Here is a 21,650-nt window from a genome sequence, read left to right as displayed (position 1 = left end):
GTTGCCTCTCTACTAGGCCTACTCTACTACTATATACTTTACTACTCTACTATATATATATATATTGTGACACAGCAGTTGTCACGACGTTTATTCCGCGTCAAAGATGCGGCGAACCGACCACGCCCACAGCACGGATCACTCGAGTCAGCCCCACAAGCGATGATGAACCCCATATGAACCCCACGTGATGATCATGTACAGATGACAAAGAATGGCTTATAAATTCCCACAATATATATATATATATATATATATATATATATATATATATATATATATATATATATATATATATATATGCACGCAAGTACCGCTACAAGACAACTATTACAGCTGGCAAATTGTGTTTGACGCCGGATAATTTTTGCTCGGTTAAATGTACGATTACATATGCATTCCAACGATGTCACCTCAATTATGTGTACAGATCGTTCCTAACTACGACCGATTCTAACAAAATGAAAAAAAATAGATACTTCAACCACGGCATGCGATGAAGTCGGTAAATCGGTAACAGATTCGACTCGTCGATAAACAAAACTTGACCTGCAAAAAAAAATCGAAATCTGAGCGCGCCTCGAAGGAACAAGAGCGGTCGAAAGAGAACACTAGCTGCTGCAGTAGCGCGTGTGGCGTTGCGTGAGGGAGGGGGGTGGGGCGCATCACCGCGATGCTGTGTCACTCTCGCTGTCGCTCTCCCGAGCCTGTGTTGTGCGGGCTTACGTAATACGCAATTGAACTTTGATGTCGTGGCTGCTCATCACTCAATTCAAGTTATTTTTCTTCCTTGCAGTAATTCGCTGTGCCGCTTTGGACGTCGGAGTTTCTGCATCGCATTTCAGTTCGGGAACTTCGTGAGTAAGGTTTACCGCGTAGTTCCGGCATTTCTTTGTTTCGAGCTACATATCCCAAAACTCAGTGCAACTACACCCAGTGCAGCTTCATTTGGCCGAATCGTCTCACGAGAGCTTCTACGGCGAGCGTAGATGTGGGCACGGTCACCTAAGTCTTAGCGGCACTTGTAATGCTGAAGGTCGGAGCAGCGCGCAAATTTTTCTCTGTACACTTGCTTCACGTATGTACCGCAAATTTATCCAGTGGCATCGCTGAAGATGGCGTCAAATTTGGAATCATCTGGGACGAAACCGCTCAGTAATGCCCGCGAACTTGGTAGTTAAATATCCTTGATGCAAATTAATGCAAATTGGCACGTTTGTGGAAAATTTGAGCGTTACCAGCTAGCGGATTAGCACGAATAGTCACGTCCACCCGGCGAAGTTAGTGATGCGTCATCGTGTACCACATGTACCGCATGCTTACACATGCTTGAGTGTGGGTAGCGTGCACAGAGTGCCGATCCATGTTCTGGGCTTTTACTTGAGAAGCCCCCAATCTGATTTTGGCGCGAACCCCGTAGTGGGGGATTATTTTTTACCACCTCGAGTTTTTTTACTCTAGCGCTCACCTGAATCCGATTAGTAGACGTGCGTTCTTGCATTTCATCCCCCAGCGGAATGCTGTAGCGGCTGCCGGGAAAGAACTTGTGACCTGGAAACATTAATAAGGAAACACGGGAAGTCAGAAAATATTTGGCAGCCATAGAGCTTTGGCATTTCAGAAAAGCAGTAGCTTCATACATTTCGCTCGTTGGATAAACATAATCTCTCTATAATGTGCGACAATACATGTATAACCTTTTCTTACGCCTAGAAAATTGAACCAAGCCGAACATACACCTAGCGCATGCAAGATGTGATAGCTAGCTTATAGAAAACCAGAAAGTTGAATTCACCCTATGCCCTTCTAGAGAAAAATTTGTGCTGTGAACGAAATTTTTGCGTGAATAGATTTCGATTTGGAACGCGTTCCCAGTTTGAAGTGGCCGTCAACTCTGCTTATTAGCGAGCTTACGAAATTAATTCAAGAACATGAAAATTTAGTTTTGAAACTTCGGAATTTGAAGTTTTTGTCTTTTTTACACTTGCAATGCATATTTTTAGTTTGATATTTAGACGGAATATTCTAAAGGAAATTTACCACTCGGAAGTATTTCGAGTTCATATATTTGGCGACTCCACGCCGAAATATGCGCCTTCCCGAAGGCACTGTCAGTTTCTGCCACGATGTTTACGACAAAAGCGGGAACACGTTTATGCGCATTTTGGTTATAGCAGGAACTTCAACCTCTCATATTTTGCACCTCAAGACATCGGAGCCGATACGTTGGAGGTTTTCGCCCCCAAAGGCATGCTTATGCAGTAAATCTTCGAACTCTTAGCGGTGCTCTCTACGATGCAAATTGTAATTCTTTTTTCGTCTGCTTGTATTGAAACCATTGTAAGCATTGTGCAACAAACTTTTAATAAAACAAGTGTTTCGTGCCTTGTTTCAGTACCTCTCCTTCCAAGATACAGCTTAGGGGATGAAAACAAGTCATCTTCTATGGCCATAGATATATCCATACATATATATATGACCAGGGTTAAACAATAGAGATAAGCCACGACAGCTGCGAGGCCTGTTTTGTGTGCCTATTGCATCATGGTCTATTTGGACAGATTTTAACAATTCTTAGGTTTCCTAAAGACTCGGTCTACAGCTGAGACGAATTTTCTGGTCATCTATACTTTGCAGGTTTCCAGCACGAGCTAAACGGGTGGTCCATTTGCCATCGCCTGCTTTGACGTCGACTATTACGTCGGGGGCAGTGCTTCTTCCGTACGTTGCATATCGTAGTCAGACTTCAAATGACCCAATGCCTCTTGGGCCTGCCTCTGCTTCAATAGGTGCCGAGCGCGACTGCCAGGGCCGGACATCCATCGGTCTGCATGTAGCGCACATGAGAATCTATTCCCGATGACCCTCAGCTCGTCTTGGGACAAACACCTGACTCCAGCAAATGTGCGCTGATCACCGGCACTGCCGTACTAACAGATCACAAGTGATCTATGGCAAGTGTAGCGGCACAATAAACACGACCTTCGTATGAAGCATTCTTATGTCATTTGAGGGCAGCAGACAATTGTGCGTCAGATGGCTTTCCAAGCAAAGCGCGCATGGTTTATTGCTGCTTCCATATGCCTGTCGCTAGTACAGATACCAAAATTGCTACGTGTATTCCCGTCGCATCTTATCTATTTAACCACGAAGCAACCTATACCTATAGCCTCCTTTTCAATGCAATTGCCGTGTTCGTAGGCAAAACTAAGATAGATTTCCACGTATTTTCTCATGTTTGTGCTTCAGCAATTAGAGCTGAGCATGGACCAAACCGCGGCGCAGGTGAAGCAAGCTGCAAGCACTCGGCTTCTAATAATACATGAAATCAAGATGCATTGTTTCGTGACGGAAATGTGGGCGCAATGGGCAGCTATGGCCAAAGAGCGTCATGAGACATGGTAATGAATTGTGTAATATGTATGAAATGATCAAATTCAGTTGCAAACGCAAATATTTGGTTGTAAGGAGGCCTACACTCTTAAACAAAATGTACATCCTTTGGGGTGTATGTGCCACACCAATATCGTCTGTCTTGCTTTCGTTTCCTTTCTTGAAAATTCTGCACTCTCTACTTGTCCTGTCGAGAATGCTCCGTCATACTGACAAGACGGATGACGATTATCTCGTGGTTAGGCCACTGGCTAGAATGGGTTGTTTGTGTCGGTGTCGCTAAAAGCTATGAGGGAGCGTTCTCGTCTGCAGCTTCATTGCCTTTTGTGCGACTGTGGCCAGGCACCCAACAAAGGATGATTTGTTCATCCATATAATCGGAGCATAGCAATTAGGGCTTGGACTACATTCAATTAGTCCACAAACACAACATCCCTAGTGAGATTTGGTTAATGTGTTGAACTACACAGGGGATCACATATATGCTAACGCCGTAAAAAATACTTGTATATGAACTCGCTGCACGATGGTAAAAACGATGGTCCTAGAGCTGTGTAAGCTACACCAGGAGGAAACTTCTACGCTGGACACCCGCTCTTGCGAGCGGTTTGTTTGCCTTGACAGCCTCGTATGAGGAGACGAAACTCTGGAGGCCACCAGCCCTTAGGTATATGGCCCCTTCTGGGATGACGGCACATAGCTGACGGCAGCCACCAAGCGCGTGGACGGTGTTGCCGCCGGCTCATTACACGTGGGCCGGACGGTTTACACAGAGTAGAGCTTTCGCAGGATTGAGCTGGGTGTTTGTATGCACTGCATTTAGCACAGGTCAGTCGCCTTCGGCAGTTCTGGGAACTGTGGCCGAATCTTAGGCACTTGAAGCAATGCAGAGAGTTCGCGATGTGCTGCCTTACTCGGATTTCAATGTAACCTGCCTCGATGGTTTTTGGCAGCACACTGGAGCCAAGTGTGAGATGTAGAGGCTCAGTGTCGATTTCTTTCCCATCGCGCTCCATTTTGATTTACGTTTTGTTTTACGTTAACATTTTGTTCTTTCCATTCTCCCAGAAGTTTCGTCTCGCTCAGCTTCATTAAATCATCATCGGGAATCACACCGCGGGTGGTGTTCACGGTGCGGTGTGGGGTCACTGAAACAGGTATGTCCCCGAAAGACACTAGGCTACGCTGTTCGTACTGCTTCGTGTCATGAAGTTCCAAGAGGAGGTCGCCACTTGCCAGTCTCGTTGCGTTATAACCTGGGCCACTAGTTTCTGTCAGACATTTAGAAACGAGGAAAGGCCAGGTCATTATCGTTGTATTTCCTGGTCTCTCAGAGAATTACTTCATAGCGGGGAAGTTCTCCGTGTTTCGACCAAAAAAAGCTTAATTACTTCGGTGCGCCCTCATTTCTGAGGGCGATAAGGTAGTGGAGGAAAAGAGCTTGCCATTAGTAACATAGAGTTTTCGGCAGGGGTGCCAGTCATCCACTATGGAGCCCAATAAGGGGAGGTGACAGGATTTGTGTTGGAACAAGCCCTGCCAACGCCACCTGTACACAGCCAGTAACCAAATCTGTTACAACCAAGGTTGGCTCTATGCCACACAAGGTTAACCTTTGCTGCCTGGAAGAACTGGAAGGGGAAGCTGGAGAAGACAAAAAGATGGAAAGTGAGAGAAAGACGAAGGTTGGAGGGAGAGAGAAACAGGAAAAGGCAATTACCGATTTGCCCCGGGTGGAGCAGTCCAGCAGTGCCGTCTACGTGAATCCGAGGCCAAAGGGGCGTGTTGCCTCCGCCGAGGGCCCGTAGAGGTCAAACACCCGGTTTCGGCTCAACCTCCAGGATCACCGTTTCCCCAGGCACAGCTAAGCCGCGCACGGTTAGACGCGGGAGGATCCAACACTCGTGTGCTCGGGTACGTGGTGTCACAACACACGAAACGTCTGGTGACGCTGACGCTCCTGCGGGGGATGCATTGTTTGACGTCAGTGTGTATAGTGGAATCATTTGTGAACAGCACATGGACTCATAAGCAGAAGCCATTGCCATATACGCAAAGGTGAATGTATGTACAGCCATATACCCTTGACTCGCAAGAGGGCAATGTCACCGACTCTGGGAATGTCTGTGCTGTACAAACGAAAGCCGGAATTGTGATGTCCACTACGTATATGTCTCCGGGCACACCCAAGTGTGATATCGAGAAGTTCGAGAAGTTTCGAGAACTATGCACTTTCCATCGGTTAGTCGTGATAACACAACCCCTGTGATCATAGTTGGAGGCTTCAATGGGGACATTTCAAAACCAGACACGAAAAGGTTCACTTAGTTTGTGCTAGAAGAGTGACTTGAAGGGCCACATCAATACAAGTCAGCTACTCAACTGTCGTTTATAGGTTTCGCTATAGCCGCGTTTACATGAATGCGACAGTAGTGCATCGCACTTCCAAGCGCATTTTTGGAAAGGCGATGCGACGCCGTTTACACGTAGCGCATTAACTCTCGCAAGAACCAAGCGCCTCATGCGTGAGTCGACTCGCGCTCTCGCCTGGCGCATTACTAATCGCCAAGGTTGTAACGGAACCATATCACCATATAAGTGTATATCACAATAATCGCAAAGCTATCGTCACTACAACTACCAAATCATTAAAATAAATATATGAGAGGGAGAGACACAAGCTTCAATGGTATGCTGGAGATAGACTGGCTGTTCGCCTGAGATGCTACTCCAGGTGCTGGGTGATGATTATGACATATACAGTGATAAACACTTCACAGCACGTACAGTCACACACACCGAGATACACTATAGATATATTTACAAAGTTTCGTTAAGGCTCGTGGCTTGCAAGAACGTCAGCAGCGCTTTTGTGGCGCGTAACGCACAGTTGGTGCTTTGCCGTGGCCCGAGATTGTGCTGTAGTGCCAAGCTCAAGTCCCCTTGAAGCTGCAGGGACGCTTTAAGAGAGTCTCTCCGTGACGCTTAGTAGTAGCAGTCGCACAGAACTTGTCGCAGGTCTTCAGGGACGTTACATTCGTGGAACACTGGCGAGTCCATAAGTTGAATATTACGCCTGAAGTACGTTGTGTACCCTGCGTTTTATGCAACCGCTTCGCTGGGCATCAAGCGAGTAGTTGGAAGTGTTGCGAAACGAAAATTGCAGGGTGCTTTAACCGCTCACACAACTTAGTCACAGGTCGATCAAATGTAAGGATGACCGGAATAAGAATGTGCTAGCTATTCTTGTGTATTATAACAGTCCACAAATGTTGCGAATAGCTTTCTCACCGTGGACCGGCAGCTAGGTAACGTTCGCGTCGAGCTACAGAAACCCGCCTTTGACAACTGGACTACTTACGCCCTCCCACCAGAACACCGCTCGCTCCGCTGCCGCTCTCGCTTCGTGCATGTTAGCAATGAAGTACGTGCGTGCCCAATAGCATCTTCCTCTTCGCAATCACTCTCTTCCTGAAGCATGTTTAGGATGCTTAAGGCTGTCGCGTCAGAAGTGTATTTCTGATTTTGAAGCCGAGCTTTCTTTGCGATCCATCCCAGACTACGTGAGCAGGCCTGAGCAACCGGCGGCCCCGGCTGCCCGGTATGGTATGGTATGATATGGTATGGTATGGAGAACTTTATTGGGTCCTGAAGGTCAACCCTACGTTGACGCGGGCCGCTCCCACGTTGGGACTGTCAGGCCGAGCCCTTCAGCCGCATCGCGGGCCTTCTGGACTGCCCGTAATTGGTCAGAGAGTGATTCACTGTGTAGTATTTGCCGCCACCATTCTTGTTCCTTGTCACAGTCTGTGAAGACCGCGGGGCACTGCCCGGTGCGTGCTAAAAAATCTCGGACTGTCTAGGACGCGGTGTGCTGTGCCTTACGCCGTGGTGACACCGCCGAGTGAATGAGTCGTCTCCTTGGGTGCCGTTCAAAGGCTGCTGACAAAAAGACTCGCACAAGTGGCGGCTTTAGCCAAAGTGAAATTTCATTGCAGTTGGCCTTTGAAAATGATATGAAACTGGAGTACCAAGGTAACTGAATTGAATTCTCGGATATTGCGTGCCAAAACGACCATTTGATTACGAGGCACGCCGTAGCTGGGTACTCGGGATTAGTTTTGACCACCTGGGGTGCTTTAACGTAATTGTAACGGATCTTTAATTGTAATTGCCATATGGCAATTTACAATTAGGAAAGAAACAGCTGGGTCCTCGTAATATCAGCTGGTACGATGAGTTGCATGAAGTACTGTTCTTTCCGGTGTATAAGCCGCAAGTTCTCTCCCTCCCTTCCCAAAAGTTTTCGTCGGTGAGCGATGGGGTGCGCCTTGTAATTGCACACTAGCAAGTCCACTGGCGCGACCAATCTACACGGTGGTTCTTTCTGAAAGGGTACGAGCGAGCGCGTGCACTTAGCTCTGCCGTATGGATGTATGGATGGATGTTATGAGCATCCCCTTTGGAACAGGGCGGTGTGTTGCACCACCAAGCTCTTGCTATTATACTGCCTAATGTCCCACCTAGATTAAAAATAGAAAAAGCAAAAGAAATATGATGAACTCCCACAACCAAATTTTCTGATGCCCTATTGTGAACTTTGATTTTGTACTTCGCCGTGTTGAGTCTTTTCCCTACTTTTCTTCCACCAATCTTCCAATCGCCTCTTACTAATCTCTATTGCGGACATGTTTACTTGCCCCCTGCTTTCGCTGAACCCAAGGGCTTCAAGGAGGCCAGTGGTCCTTAAATCGACCGCTGGGTCGATTTAGGCACCACCTAACATTCTTTATATATGCTGCTGCGTAGAGCGCCAGTTGTGAGGTCTGTGTCTGATTTATAAGATTTGTGCATTTTAAGGGTCGCTACGGTGAAGCAATTGCCGGCAGCTACTGCAAGGCTAATCCCACTTGTAGCCTACAACCACTCAACTCAACTCAACTAGAGCGCCAGCAAGTGGTTCGCAATATTAAGAACGTGCGCTTGTGGCGTAATCTATTGGCGGCTGGAATAACCAGACTTGGCTAACGGACAAGCGTCTGCTGGACTCTCTCATCCGCTAGACGGATGCGCAAGGGGGCGGGGCCTGTAGCTCAGCGTCCGCTGCTAGCAATAAACGTGGAAGTTCCAACGTGCGCCCGATATTCATTAGGTACTCCCAGCGTTTTTTGCTTTGTTTTGTTTTGCTTTTTTTGCAGCACGCCGTTCTTCACTCCCCCAGCGATGGGTGAATAAACCTCGCCTGATTCGAAACGATTTACGAGGGAGCTATTCACTCAGGTAAAGCTTTGGCGGTAGTAATTAAGCGTAATTGATTGATTACTTAGGCTTAACTATTCGTGTGATGGCGACGTTCGAATATTGAGTAGTTAAATGATTAATAATTATGCTCAAATAACCATTTTGCGGAGGTATTTGCATAACCAATTAATCGATCATGTAATAATTTAACTGATTGTGTCAAATTACACTTGGTTGGGTTAGTGATTTACCCATATTTGCTCTTGATTACACGAATTATCTCACTCAACCTAAATTAATGTAATTATCATGTTCTGAATTAACCCCAATTATTCATAATTGCGCTTCAGTGATTTCATAATAACCTCCATTAAGCGTTTTTACCCTTCATTATTGAGTCTTATTCTGACATAATTTCAGCCTAATTAATCATATATCATTTAGGAACTTTATTACTCTTACACCTAGTCAGCACTCACTGTACAGGGTGCCTCAGCTAATTTTAGCCAGGGTTTAAACATATGCAAATTCCACGCACCTGGACAGAAGAAAGATAATGTTGTTTGCCGTCGCTTGGGGATATTCAAAACAATTTTTTTCATCGCCTTAATTAGATAATTAGGATTATATTATTTACTCAAGCTCTCAAATATTATAGGTAGATTAAAAGTGTCAATGAGAAAATTGTAGCGCGACATGAAAAGCTCCCGATACAGCTTTCTGTTGCTGAATACGTGCTGCATAAAAGTGTTTTTGCGAGCGTGAAAGAAGCCCGCAAATGGATGCAAGATTGCCGCTCGAGGCACCCTGCTTGCATTCGCGGGTTTGTTTCACACTGGTAAAAACACTCTTATGTAGCACGTATTGAGCAACCGAAAGCTGTATCGGGAGCTTTTCATGTCGCTCTAGAGTTTTGTCACTGGCGCTTTTCATCAAATATTTGCGGAGTTCATTAATTAGGACAAATTATCTAATTAGGCGTAATGAAAAAATAGCTTCAGTATCTCCAAGCGACAGAAAACGACATTACCCTGGTTCTGCCCAGCTACGTGCCATTTGCATATTTTTGCATACCCTGCATGTAGTCATAATTATAGATCTCTGAAGTCGTACGTAGTAATAAGGCATTCTGATACATACCTTCATAGCACCCCACGTATACACATGCATGGAGTGCATCGTGTGACGCGTTGTAGACAGATGGACGGACAGAGTCCCGAGAAATGTAGCCCTAGAATGCTAACGCATTAATCTACGCTGGCAGCACGTAAAAACTACCGGGCGTGCGCTGATACTACCACGTTTCCAGTGCGCTCGCTTACCGAGCTGCGGTTACAGCAAGCGGCAGACGCTGCACGGCAGGGTGATGATCTACAGAAAGGAAAGGCGTGCACGGCAGGCCCCGCTTCTTGCCCAAGAGACGTGCGGGCGGATGGAGGGGATCGGGCTAAATCCAGCAGGTGCCGTCCCATCGGCCCGCGCCTAGTTAATCTGGCCGCCAATAGATAAATTAAAAATAAATTATGGGGTTCTTACGTGCCAAAACCACTTTCCGATTATGAGGCATGCCGTAGTGGGGGACTCCGGAAATTTTGACCACCTGGGGTTCTTTAACGTGCACCTAAATCTAAGTACACGGGTGTTTTCGCATTTCGCTCCCATCGAAATGCGGCCGCCGTGGCCGGGATTCGATCCCGCGACCTCGTGCTCAGCAGCCTAACACCATAGCCACTGAGCATGGCCGCCAATAGATGACGCCCAAAAGCGGATGTGCTTCGTCTTGATGCCACTCTTTAAGCAGCCGCCACATAACACGGGCCATTGCACTCGCGTATTTTCCCGTTTGTAAAGCACCATCGTTTACTACAGCACTCGGCGACTGAAACACGTTGCTCAGATCGCGTGGTGGCCCGCGCTTTTTAGCGCGATACCGTTAAGGGTCCCGTGTCGCACAAACATCCGATGTCAGCGTCTGACGCCGCTGAGGAGAGATATCGTTCCCAATCACCCTACGCCCTACGCGTGGCGCAGAGGCATTACTGAAGTAACTGAATTAGTCAAAGTAAAATACGCCAGAAAAATCGTTAAGTACGACATAAACGCAATGTACTGACACTACGGCGTCGGAGTTCAATTTGAATTTATCGAAAAAACATAATTCTCTTACGCGGAAACTCGAACACAAACCCCTTTTCCGAGTTGCGCGGCCCGCTCGGTTCCTTGCATCAACACCATCGCGCTCGGCTCCGTGCATCCGCAAGAAAGCTGCGGTTGCCAGGAAGCGTGAGAAGCAGTCAGGGATCTTTGGAATCTATCGCGTTCCACTCTTAAAGGCGAAGTTAAAGCACCCTCAAAATATTTGCGCCCACTTTCGAGAGCTGGGTGATCGTCGAGAGGGGCGATTGCAGTCGGAATCCACCCCAAAGACACGTTCCATGAGGTCACCTCGCACTACTATCTGTCAAGACGGGCATTCCCCCTCCCGCACCCCGCCTTATGCAGGGCGCGGGCGGTGTCCCTTCGACTTTTACAAGCCCGTGCGTATCCTAACCTTGCCGTTCTTCATGCAATACACCCTGAAAGGTATCCCAGTGCGGAATACCCTGCCTGTGGACTAACGGCAACATTGGACCATGTGTTGTGGGAGTGCGAAGCTCCTCCTTCAGCGAGGATAGGTGGGCTGCGCTCTTGGGCAGCCCCGAACTCAACGACCAAACCCTGGCCGTCCAGAGTGCCCGCGATCGGGCCGTCAAGCTCGGCTTGGCGGTCCCTACGTGGGACTAGCCGGGTGGCACGGGGTCTCCCCTGCTTCTTCTCTGGACCGATTAAAGTTATTTCACTCACTCACCCAGCTCGGTGTCGCCAATGCCTACTAGTGGCGCACGAAATGCCAACCGGCACGCGCTCTCGGAATCGCGTTTCAGTCACTGAGCACTGTATGAGTTTTTTTTTTCTTTTTACACAACACTACAGACTAAACAGATGCAAATACCCACCACCACACGCCAAAGTAAACAAGAAACAGGCGGTTGCCTGGAGGAAATTGCAGGCGCACACGTATCCGAACCCGGTGATCCTTCGCCTCTGCGACCCCCGACGAGTGTAAAGCGTGCGAAACCAGAGCGGCGCAGCAGCACATGCCGTGGTAATGCACCGGTAGCGAGCTGCAGCAGTCCCCAACCAACGGGGTAGACATGGCAGTCTCGAGCCGTGGGGCGCCATGGGAGGCGGCCCTGCTCAGTCCCGACCTCCGCGGTCAGCTGTGGGACGTCCGGCACGCCGAGGAAGCCGTCCGTGTCCAAGGACCCGAGGCCGGGATCTAGTGGGGGTGCTCATGGCCCCACCCAGCCCAAATCGCCGGACATTTTGAATAAAGTTTCCACTCACTCACTTCGAGTGCAAGAAACTGTGCTTTGAAGCATTCCAATAAGAATGAAAGTGTTTTAACGGTGCAGCGACCATGGCAAAAGTGCCATCTCCGCGTAGGCATCGCGGCCATCCTGGCATAGGCGCCTTCGTGAAAAGTTCACGCGTGCGAGTTTGCAGTTAGTGCTGTTATATCTACTTTTGTACGAAATAGTGATTTAGTGCTACGAAATGGCCTAGTAAGGCATCTCACGATAAGCGTGCTTAATTGCGTTTCATCGTGCCGACCGGGCTGGTTTGAATGTTTCGTTGTCATATTTCTAAGTATCGTACTTTCCGATCTAGAAGTCGCACGTATTTTACAAGATCATGACGAAAAGAAAAAAAAAAAAACTGCCTATAGGACGCACCACTGTACATTGAAAGTTCATGACGACGCACTCAAATCAGCTTAAACGTCGACTGCGAAGTTTCCGATCGTCACCAACCTGTAGTACTGCTGTTGCAAATGTTCTCAGCAACGCCGCAGAGCTGGCAATGTCTATGTTCGTTGGAGCTTATAAGCTGTGTGTGTGTGCGCGCCTGTGACTAGCTGATACAATTCCCAACATAGCCACCAACGCTGTCAGCATGCTGCAAGCACGCTGAAAAACGCTGGAGGCATTTCGAATGCAAAAGAATTCAGACGACGCAGTATGTAAACTCTGGAATTAAGTCCAAAATTTTATTTCAGTCGGCATCTAACACCGGTGAACGCCGAAGTGTTGACAAGAAGATTCAGTACAAAGTCAAATCTGACAACTGTACAATGTTGCGCATGGGAAAACAGTGCTATGTAAAAAAAATACTTTAGCTACTTTATCGAGTTACAGAAAAGATGGTTCAGAAAATACATGTTATAGAGAAGTACAACAACTGAATGCAAGCAGGTAAATTTGCACAGGGCAGTGAACACTCAAGCCCAAAAAGAAAGGTGATGAAAGTCTGTCGAAGACCTAACACCGCAGGCATCTGTGGTGGTGCTATCTTATGAATGTCCAATGTTGCTAAAGGGAGATTCAGGAGCTGCTTTGCTTCGCTGGGGAGTGGTACGCAGCTTTACCGCTCACGTGATTAATTACAGCAGACAGGTTCTTAAAATGAGCATGGTGCCATGCCAGCACCAGATAAAGGATAAGATCATGTAGTTGTAACCGTCACTAGCTAACGTAGATGCTTTGCCTTTAATTCACCCCATGTACTTTCTGTAATGGTACGCTGATGTGTCGTATTAGCCATGATGAATCACTTGACAAAGAAGTGGGCAAGGAAAAGCTACCAACAGAGATCCCGTAGAGTAGAAAGTAATTTGACAAGGCGCAAGGACAAATCTACGAGTGGACCACTGGACACCCTTCAAGTTAGGGAAATGCCCAGCGACAAATGGAGAACACTCGCGACCGCCACTGCGGAACCATCAACGAGCTTTGTGAAGGAATTAACCGATTCAACGAGGTCAGCCACTAAAAACTGCATGGAAGAAATGAGAACACACCCGAACTACAATGAAGCCAACTACAAGATGAAATAGGCGAAGTAGCACGCACGTACAATGGACAACATACATACAGCAACACTCGCACACGCATGCTCAAACGCACAGATACGCGCGCGCTACTTCGCAACACGAACCAGCATCAGCGTACCATTACGAGAGCACATGATATGAATTAACGTGCACGAGCCAGAATCCCCCCGATCAACCCAATGCTAGACTGAGCAGCGTACCACACATGGGCCAGCAAGATAGCGGGAATTGTTTGACGCACTTGTCAAACAGCCACGTACTGTCAATTTGCGTCTTCATCGAGCGGCCATGAAATTGCGGCAGCCGGAAAGAACTCTTGCAGGGATGTCGAGGTCGCTGTTCGAGTCATCACTCCGTAGTAGTGCACCTCCCTCAAGCCAGCACGAAGCACGTGGGAAAGGACTATTGCTGCAGCTGAACGTCGTTGGACGTAGCAGTGTGATGAACAGTCACAAAAGCAAGGCCTGCCGTAGTACAGCCAGCACTAGATGTCATCGCCTACTGCGCAGACGTCAGATCTTGACGGGGGCAGGTGCAGGGGGCAGGTTTATGGTCTCACGTACTGCAGGGTGGTTAGTGCAGGTTTGTTCATTCGCCAGGAAACCAGTGGCTGGGAGGCTGGAGCTGAAGTGCCCAGGCGGTGAGCCGCGGAACGTCATAGGTCTGGGACACGGCCGGACACAGGGAAATCCGTTGTGGTAGACTGAAACGGCAAGGAGGCGTCGTGTTAAGGACCCGTCAGTACAATGGCACAGTACAGGTCGGAAGAAATACATTTACTTACGCTCAGTCGATGTACTGCAGGGCGGGTAGTGCAGGCTTCTTCATTCGCCAGGAAAGCAGTGGCGGCGAGGCTGGAGCTGAAGTGCACAGAAGGTGAGCGGCGCAACGTCATAGGTCTGGGACACGGCCGGACACAGGGAAAGCCGTTGTGGTAGACTGAAACGGCAAGGAGGCGTCGTGTTAAGGACCCGTCAGTACAATGGCACAGTACAGGTCGGAAGAAATATATTTACTTACGCGCAGTCGATGTACTGCAGGGCGGGTAGTGCAGGCTTCTTCATTCGCCAGGAAAGCAGTGGCGGCGAGGCTGGAGCTGAAGTGCACAGAAGGTGAGCCGCGCAACGTCACAGGTCTGGGACACGGCCGGACACAGGGAAATCCGTTGTGGTAGACTGAAACGGCAAGGAGGCGTCGTGTTAAGGACCCGTCAGTACAATGGCACAGTACAGGTCGGAAGAAATATATTTACTTACGCTCAGTCGATGTACTGCAGGGCGGGTAGTGCAGGCTTCTTCATTCGCCAGGAAATTAGTGGCTGCGAGGCTGGAGCTGAAGTGCACAGAAGGTGAACCGCGCAACGTAGTCCATCTGGGACACGGCAGGGCAGAGGAAAATCCGTTGCGAGAGACTGAAATGGCAAGGAGGCGTCGTGTTAAGCACCCGTCAGTACAATGGCAGAGTACAGGTCGGAAGAAATAGATTTACTTACGAGCATTCGGTGTACACGGCTCTCTTAACTGTACTACACGCAGAGACAAAGAAACAGCGCGCGAATGCGATCCCATAGATGAGATGAATATATATATATATATATATATATATATATATATATATATATATGTATATATATATATATATAGAAAACTATCAGTCATAGCTCTCGTAGTATAGCCCTCTGGGCCGTTTCCTTTTTTTTTTTTTTTTTTTTTCGAAAGTAGTCCTATTAGGGTTATTATAATTACACGAAGGTACTTCGCCCTCATCAGCAGCAGTCCTTGGTATAGTTATTCTGGCGGCTAGCTTCCCACGCTATGCGTGCCGCCATCGCACCTGGTTAAGCTTTTCCTAGACGCTAGAGCTATGCGTTGTCCGCGCAACCTTGAGCGATCGGAAAGCACGTTTCCCCCTCTTGGCCGGCGGAGAAGGGATGCTTCGTTCCGGCCGCGAAGCTCTCCACATCTCTGTAAGGTGCCTTGTGGATGTCTCGCGCTGAAGATGCCCTCTCGGTGAGCGCATATTTCACCCCTCATCTTTTAAGAGGTCCAATACATACGAGCATTTGTCTAGCAAACCAGATTTTTTTTCAAGGGAATTTTCCACGTCTCAGTAATTTCTCTCGTCGTATTCGAGTGCTGATTGCCGTGTTATAGTTTGTTAACGAAGCTTTCCCTCAAGTCTAAATATTTTAAGGCAGTTTTCCTAGCCTCTAACGCCGCTGGAGTTCGCTCTTCTCCTTGAGCGGCCATTTTTTCCTAGAAAGTATGCCTTCCAACTACTCTGCCCTTAAACTGGCTCTCTCAACTACTACACGCAGAGACAAAGCAACAGCGCGCGCATCAGATCCCATAGATGAGATGAATATTTACAATTAGTATTAGGGTTAAAATTATATTCGAGTGCTGATTGCCGTGCTATCGTTTGCTAACGAAGCTATCGCGGACAACATGAGTCTCTTTCCACGTAAGTGTGAGGCTCAGAGGAGGAGCTGTGGCGCTTGAAAGTAGCCTGGGGCCTGACGAACCAACCGACTGAGCTATCTTTCCGGGCAACATCGAAGGGTCACGAGTTCAAATCACCTGTTATGTTCCGTTTTTTTTTTTTTCGCCCCTTTTTCTTTCTTTTAATGTCTTTTCCTTTATTTTATCACTGTACGGGAACCCTCCTAAAAAAAAAAAAAAAAAAAAAATAGATATATATCTTCAAATATGTAAGGCCTCACATGTGCAGGTCATAAATACGAGGTTCTCTAGCCGAGTGCCATCCATGCGGTATAACCGAGCTCAGATTGGTCCACCTTGACTGACCAAGTAGGGCACCACTGTAGGTTAAATGAGGCGTACAACTCCTGCGGGACCCGCCGTGGTTGCTCAGTGGTTATGGTGTTAGACTGCTGAGCACGAGGTCGCGGGATCGGACCCCGACCACGGCGGCCGCATTTCGATGGGGGCGAAATGCGAAAACACCCGTGTACTTAGAATTAAGTGCACGTTAAAGAACCCCAGGTGGTCGAAATTTTCGGAGTCCTCCACTACGGCGTGCATAATCAGAAAGTGGTTTTGTCACGTAAAACCCCATAAATTAATTTTTAATTTAACTCCTACGGGGACGGTAGAGTATCCGTCTCCAGTGCAAGAGGACCGTGATTCAAATCCCGGTGCCGCGCTATTCTCCACCGGAAAATACAAAAAAAAAAAAAAAAAAAAACCGTGTGTTGAGAAAATTGCACAAACAGGCCTGGAGTGCGGCCTGATCCCGGTGACCAGAACCGGTAACGCACTCTCTCACCAGAGCAGGATTGGCCACCCTGGTGCAGTACTTGGCCACAACCTCCTATATGAATACAACAATCGAACCCCGGCCCTCAGTCCCCAGCAGCCGCGAAGCAACTGACCACGGCGGCGGTCAGATCTGTGACGCTGCAGAGGGTGCTAAGAATACCTGGCTCCGGACAGGCCGCCATTGGAATCTGAACCTGGCAACGTTTAACGTTAGAACGCTATCTAGTGAGGCGAGTCTAGCAGTGTTATTGGAGGAATTAGAGGGTAGTAAATGGGATATAATAGGACTCAGTGAGGTTAGGAGGACAAAAGAAGCATATACAGTGCTAAAAAGCGGGCATGTACTGTGTTACCGGGGCTTAGCGGAGAGACGAGAACTAGGAGTCGGATTCCTGATTAATAAGGAAATAGCTGGTAACATACAGGAATTCTATAGCATTAACGAGAGGGTGGCATGTCTTGTGAAACTTAATAAGAGGTGCAAAATGAAGGTTGTACAGGTCTACGCTCCTACATCTAGTCATGATGACCAGGAAGTCGAAAGCTTTTATGAAGACGTGGAATCAGCGATGGGTAAAGTCAAAACAAAATACACTATACTGACGGGCGACTTCAATGCCAGGGTAGGCAAGAAGCAGGCTGGAGACAAGTCAGTGGGGGAATATGGCATAGGCTCTAGGAATAGCAGAGGAGAATTATTAGTAGAGTTTGCAGAACAGAATAATATGCGTATAATGAATACCTTTTTCCGCAAGCGGGTTAGCCGAAAGTGGACGTGGAGGAGCCCGAATGGTGAGACTAGAAATGAAATCGACTTCATACTCTGCGCGAACCCTGGCATCATTCAAGATGTAGACGTGCTCGGCAAGGTACGCTGCAGTGACCACAGGATGGTAAGAACTCGAATTAGCCTAGACTTGAGGAGGGAACGAAAGAAACTGGTACACAAGAAGCCAATCAATGAGTTAGCGGTAAGAGGGAAACTAGAGGAATTCCGGATCAAACTACAGAACAGGTATTCGGCTTTAACTCAGGAAGAGGACCTTAGTGTTGAAGCAATGAACGACAATCTCATGGGCATCATCAAGGAGTGCGCAATAGAAGTCGGTGGTAACGCCGTTAGGCAGGAAACCAGTAAGCTATCGCAGGAGACGAAAGATCTGATCAAGAAACGCCAATGTATGAAAGCCTCTAATCCTACAGCTAGAATAGAACTGGCAGAACTTTCTAAGTTAATCAACAAGCGTAAGACAGCGGACATCAGGAACTATAATATGGATAGAATCGAACAGGCTCTCAGGAAAGGAGGAAGCCTAAAAACAGTGAAGAAGAAACTAGGAATAGGCAAGAATCAGATGTGTGCGTTAAGAGACAAAGCCGGCAATATCGTTACTAATATGGACGAGATAGTTCAAGTGGCTGAGGAGTTCTATAGAGATTTATACAGTACTAGTGGCACCCACGACGATAGTGGAAGAGAGAATAGCCTAGAGGAATTCGAAATCCCACAGGTAACGCCAGAAGAAGTAAAGAAAGCCTTAGGAGCTATGCAAAGGGGGAAGGCAGCTGGGGAGGATCAGGTAACAGCAGATTTGTTGAAGGATGGTGGTCAGATTGTTCTAGAGAAACTGGCCACCCTGTATACGCAATGCCTCATAACCTCGAGCGTACCGGAATCTTGGAAGAACGCTAACATAATCCTAATCCATAAGAAAGGGGACGCCAAAGACTTGAAAAATTATAGACCGATCAGCTTACTGTCCGTTGCCTACAAAGTATTTACTAAGGTAATCGCAAATAGAATCAGGAACACCTTAGACTTCTGTCAACCAAAGGACCAGGCAGGATTCCGTAAAGGCTACTCAACAATAGACCATATTCACACTATCAATCAAGTGATAGAGAAATGTGCAGAATATAACCAACCCTTATATATAGCTTTCATTGATTACGAGAAAGCGTTTGATTCAGTCGAAACCTCAGCAGTCATGGAGGCATTACGGAATCAGGGTGTAGATGAGCCATATGTAAAAATACTGGAAGATATCTATAGCGGCTCCACAGCCACCGTAGTCCTCCACAAAGAAAGCAACAAAATCCCTATAAAGAAAGGCGTCAGACAGGGAGATACGATATCTCCAATGCTATTCACAGCATGTTTACAGGAGGTATTCAGAGGCCTGGAGTGGGAAGAATTGGGGATAAAAGTTGATGGAGAATACCTTAGCAATTTGCGATTCGCTGATGATATTGCCTTGCTTAGTAACTCAGGAGACCAATTGCAATGCATGCTCACTGACCTGGAGAGACAAAGCAGAAGGGTGGGTCTGAAAATTAATCTGCAGAAAACTAAAGTACTGTAACAGTCTCGGAAGAGAACAGCAGTTTACGATAGGTAGCGAAACACTGGAAGTGGTAAGGGAATACATCTACTTAGGGCAGGTAGTGACCACGGATCCGGATCATGAGACTGAAATAACCAGAAGAATAAGAATGGGTTGGGGTGCGTTTGGCAGGCATTCTCAAATCATGAACAGTAGGTTGCCACTATCCCTCAAAAGGAAAGTGTACAACAGCTGTGTGTTACCAGTACTCACATATGGGGCAGAAACCTGGAGGCTTACGAAAAGGGTTCTGCTGAAATTGAGAACGACGCAACGAGCTATGGAAAGAAGAATGATGGGTGTAACGTTAAGGGATAAGAAAAGAGCAGATTGGGTGAGGCAACAAACGCGGGTAAACGACATCTTAGTTGAAATCAAGAAAAAGAAATGGGCATGGGCCGGACATGTAATGAGGAGGGAAGATAACCGATGGTCACTAAGAGCTACGGACTGGATTCCAAGAGAAGGGAAGCGTAGCAGGGGGCGGCAGAAAGTTAGGTGGGCAGATGACATTAAGACGTTTGCAGGGACAACATGGCCACAATTAGTACATGACCGGGGCAGTTGGAGAAGTATGGGAGAGGCCTTTGCCCTGCAGTGGGCGTAACTAGGCTGATGATGATGATGATTCGGTGTACTGCAGGGCGGGTAGTGCAGGCTTCTTCATTGGCCAGGAAACCAGTGGCTATGAGGCTGAAGAACACAGGGGGTGAGCCGCGGAACATCATACGTCGGGGACACGGCAGGGGACGTTGCTGGACTGCGCCAGACGCGAAGGCCTGGGTTGCGTACCTGAAACGGAAGGGGCAACTCTTGAAATAAGGAATACAACCAGAAAGTAGGTACTCACCATGACAAGCGTCAGCGCGCGAGGCGTGGTCGATAAACTCGCCAAACATGATGGTCCGCGCGTCGAGGGACAAAAACACAGCGTGGCATCAAGAATGGAGAGGGGAAAAAAAGTGTCACCACATACTTTGGCCACAACGCGCCGCGCTGCGGACCGAAGGCAACGTCCATTCTTCAGTGACGCTCTGGAAGCAATACGCCACTGGTTAAACACCCTGACAATTCCGGATGCGAGTTACTTCCGCGGTTCAACATTTCGCGCCCTTTTCGCGCGCGTGGACGCGAAATGGCGGCCGGGAAGCAACGGCACTCGGAACGGGCCGACGTCCGTGTCGCAAACGAGAGAGGACCCCTGCCAGCTGTGGCCTACGCGCAGCGCCAGCTACCTGCCTAGTGTTAGCTCAGCCTGAAGCTACAATCGCCCCACCACGTCCTCTCCGATTCCGTCACGTCGACGACCCGACGTGGCTGCGGCCGTCCTAGGAAAGCTCGTGCCCAATGAAGCACCACAGTTAACTGCACCTATTTTGCCAATATTGCCAATCAATTTTTTGATGAAGTTAATAGCCGAGCCGCCCTCACAAGCTATACACACACTGTCCCACCTCGTGGGTTAGATGCCGAAGACTCGCAGCGACGACAGTTGATCCATTGTCCCTCGGGGTAGAGCCACGGTCACTTTGTTGCAGGAGCTTGACCGACGCTTGGAAAGCTGAAGAAAAAGATAAGTCGCGGTAAGCAGGGGAGTTTCGAAATGTCCCGTATTCGCACGAGAATAATGCGACCACGAATACTACTCGAGGGCGTGGAACTGCCAGGCCCAGAAGACTTTATATATATTCATATTACGAATATAACGCCAACTCGTGCCGATAAAGAGCGCATACAGGCGAAAGCGCATGCTCGCATGCGCTTTATTCATCGTCACCACGCAATGCCGTCTCAAGACGAAGTGAAAGGACAGGCTCGGACGTCTCACTGTGGGCGAGAACGGCGTCACCCGTTGCTGCCGCTAAAGCTATTGGACAAACAAGCGCCTCAAGTATGCCAGCGACACAATCGAACGCGACAAAGCAGCCTTGCACGGCGATTCGTTGCGAGACTTCGAAGACCCGCCTGGCGCGCCTGCATATCAGCGTCTATCGTCTTGGGCAAAGACGTGCCATTCTTACACCACGAGCACATTCATGCGGCACTAAGAGCGTTGTGAATCAAAATACGGTGCAAAATAAACACTGGGGCACACAGAGGTGAGCAGCCTTATCTGAAGCGCCGTCTAACGTTGGGGCCTGGGGGTCGAGTAGCAATGCGCAAGCACAAACAAACAAGTAAAAACAAAAGAAAAAGAAACAAACAAACAAGTAAAAACAAAACAAAGAAACAAACAAAAAAAGAAACAAACAAACAAACAAACAAGTAAAAGAACAAACAAACAAACAAGTAAAAGAACAAACAAAGAAACAAACAAAAAAGTAAAAGAAGAAACAAAGAAACAAACAAAAGTAAAAGAAGAAACAAAGAAACAAACAAAAGTAAAAGAAGAAACAAAGAAAGAAAGAAAGAGGAAAG

This window comes from Dermacentor andersoni, chromosome 8 (genome assembly GCF_023375885.2).
Source record: "Dermacentor andersoni chromosome 8, qqDerAnde1_hic_scaffold, whole genome shotgun sequence".
Classification (NCBI taxonomy): Eukaryota; Metazoa; Arthropoda; class Arachnida; order Ixodida; family Ixodidae; genus Dermacentor; species Dermacentor andersoni.
Note: the sequence above shows the minus strand (reverse complement) of the source record.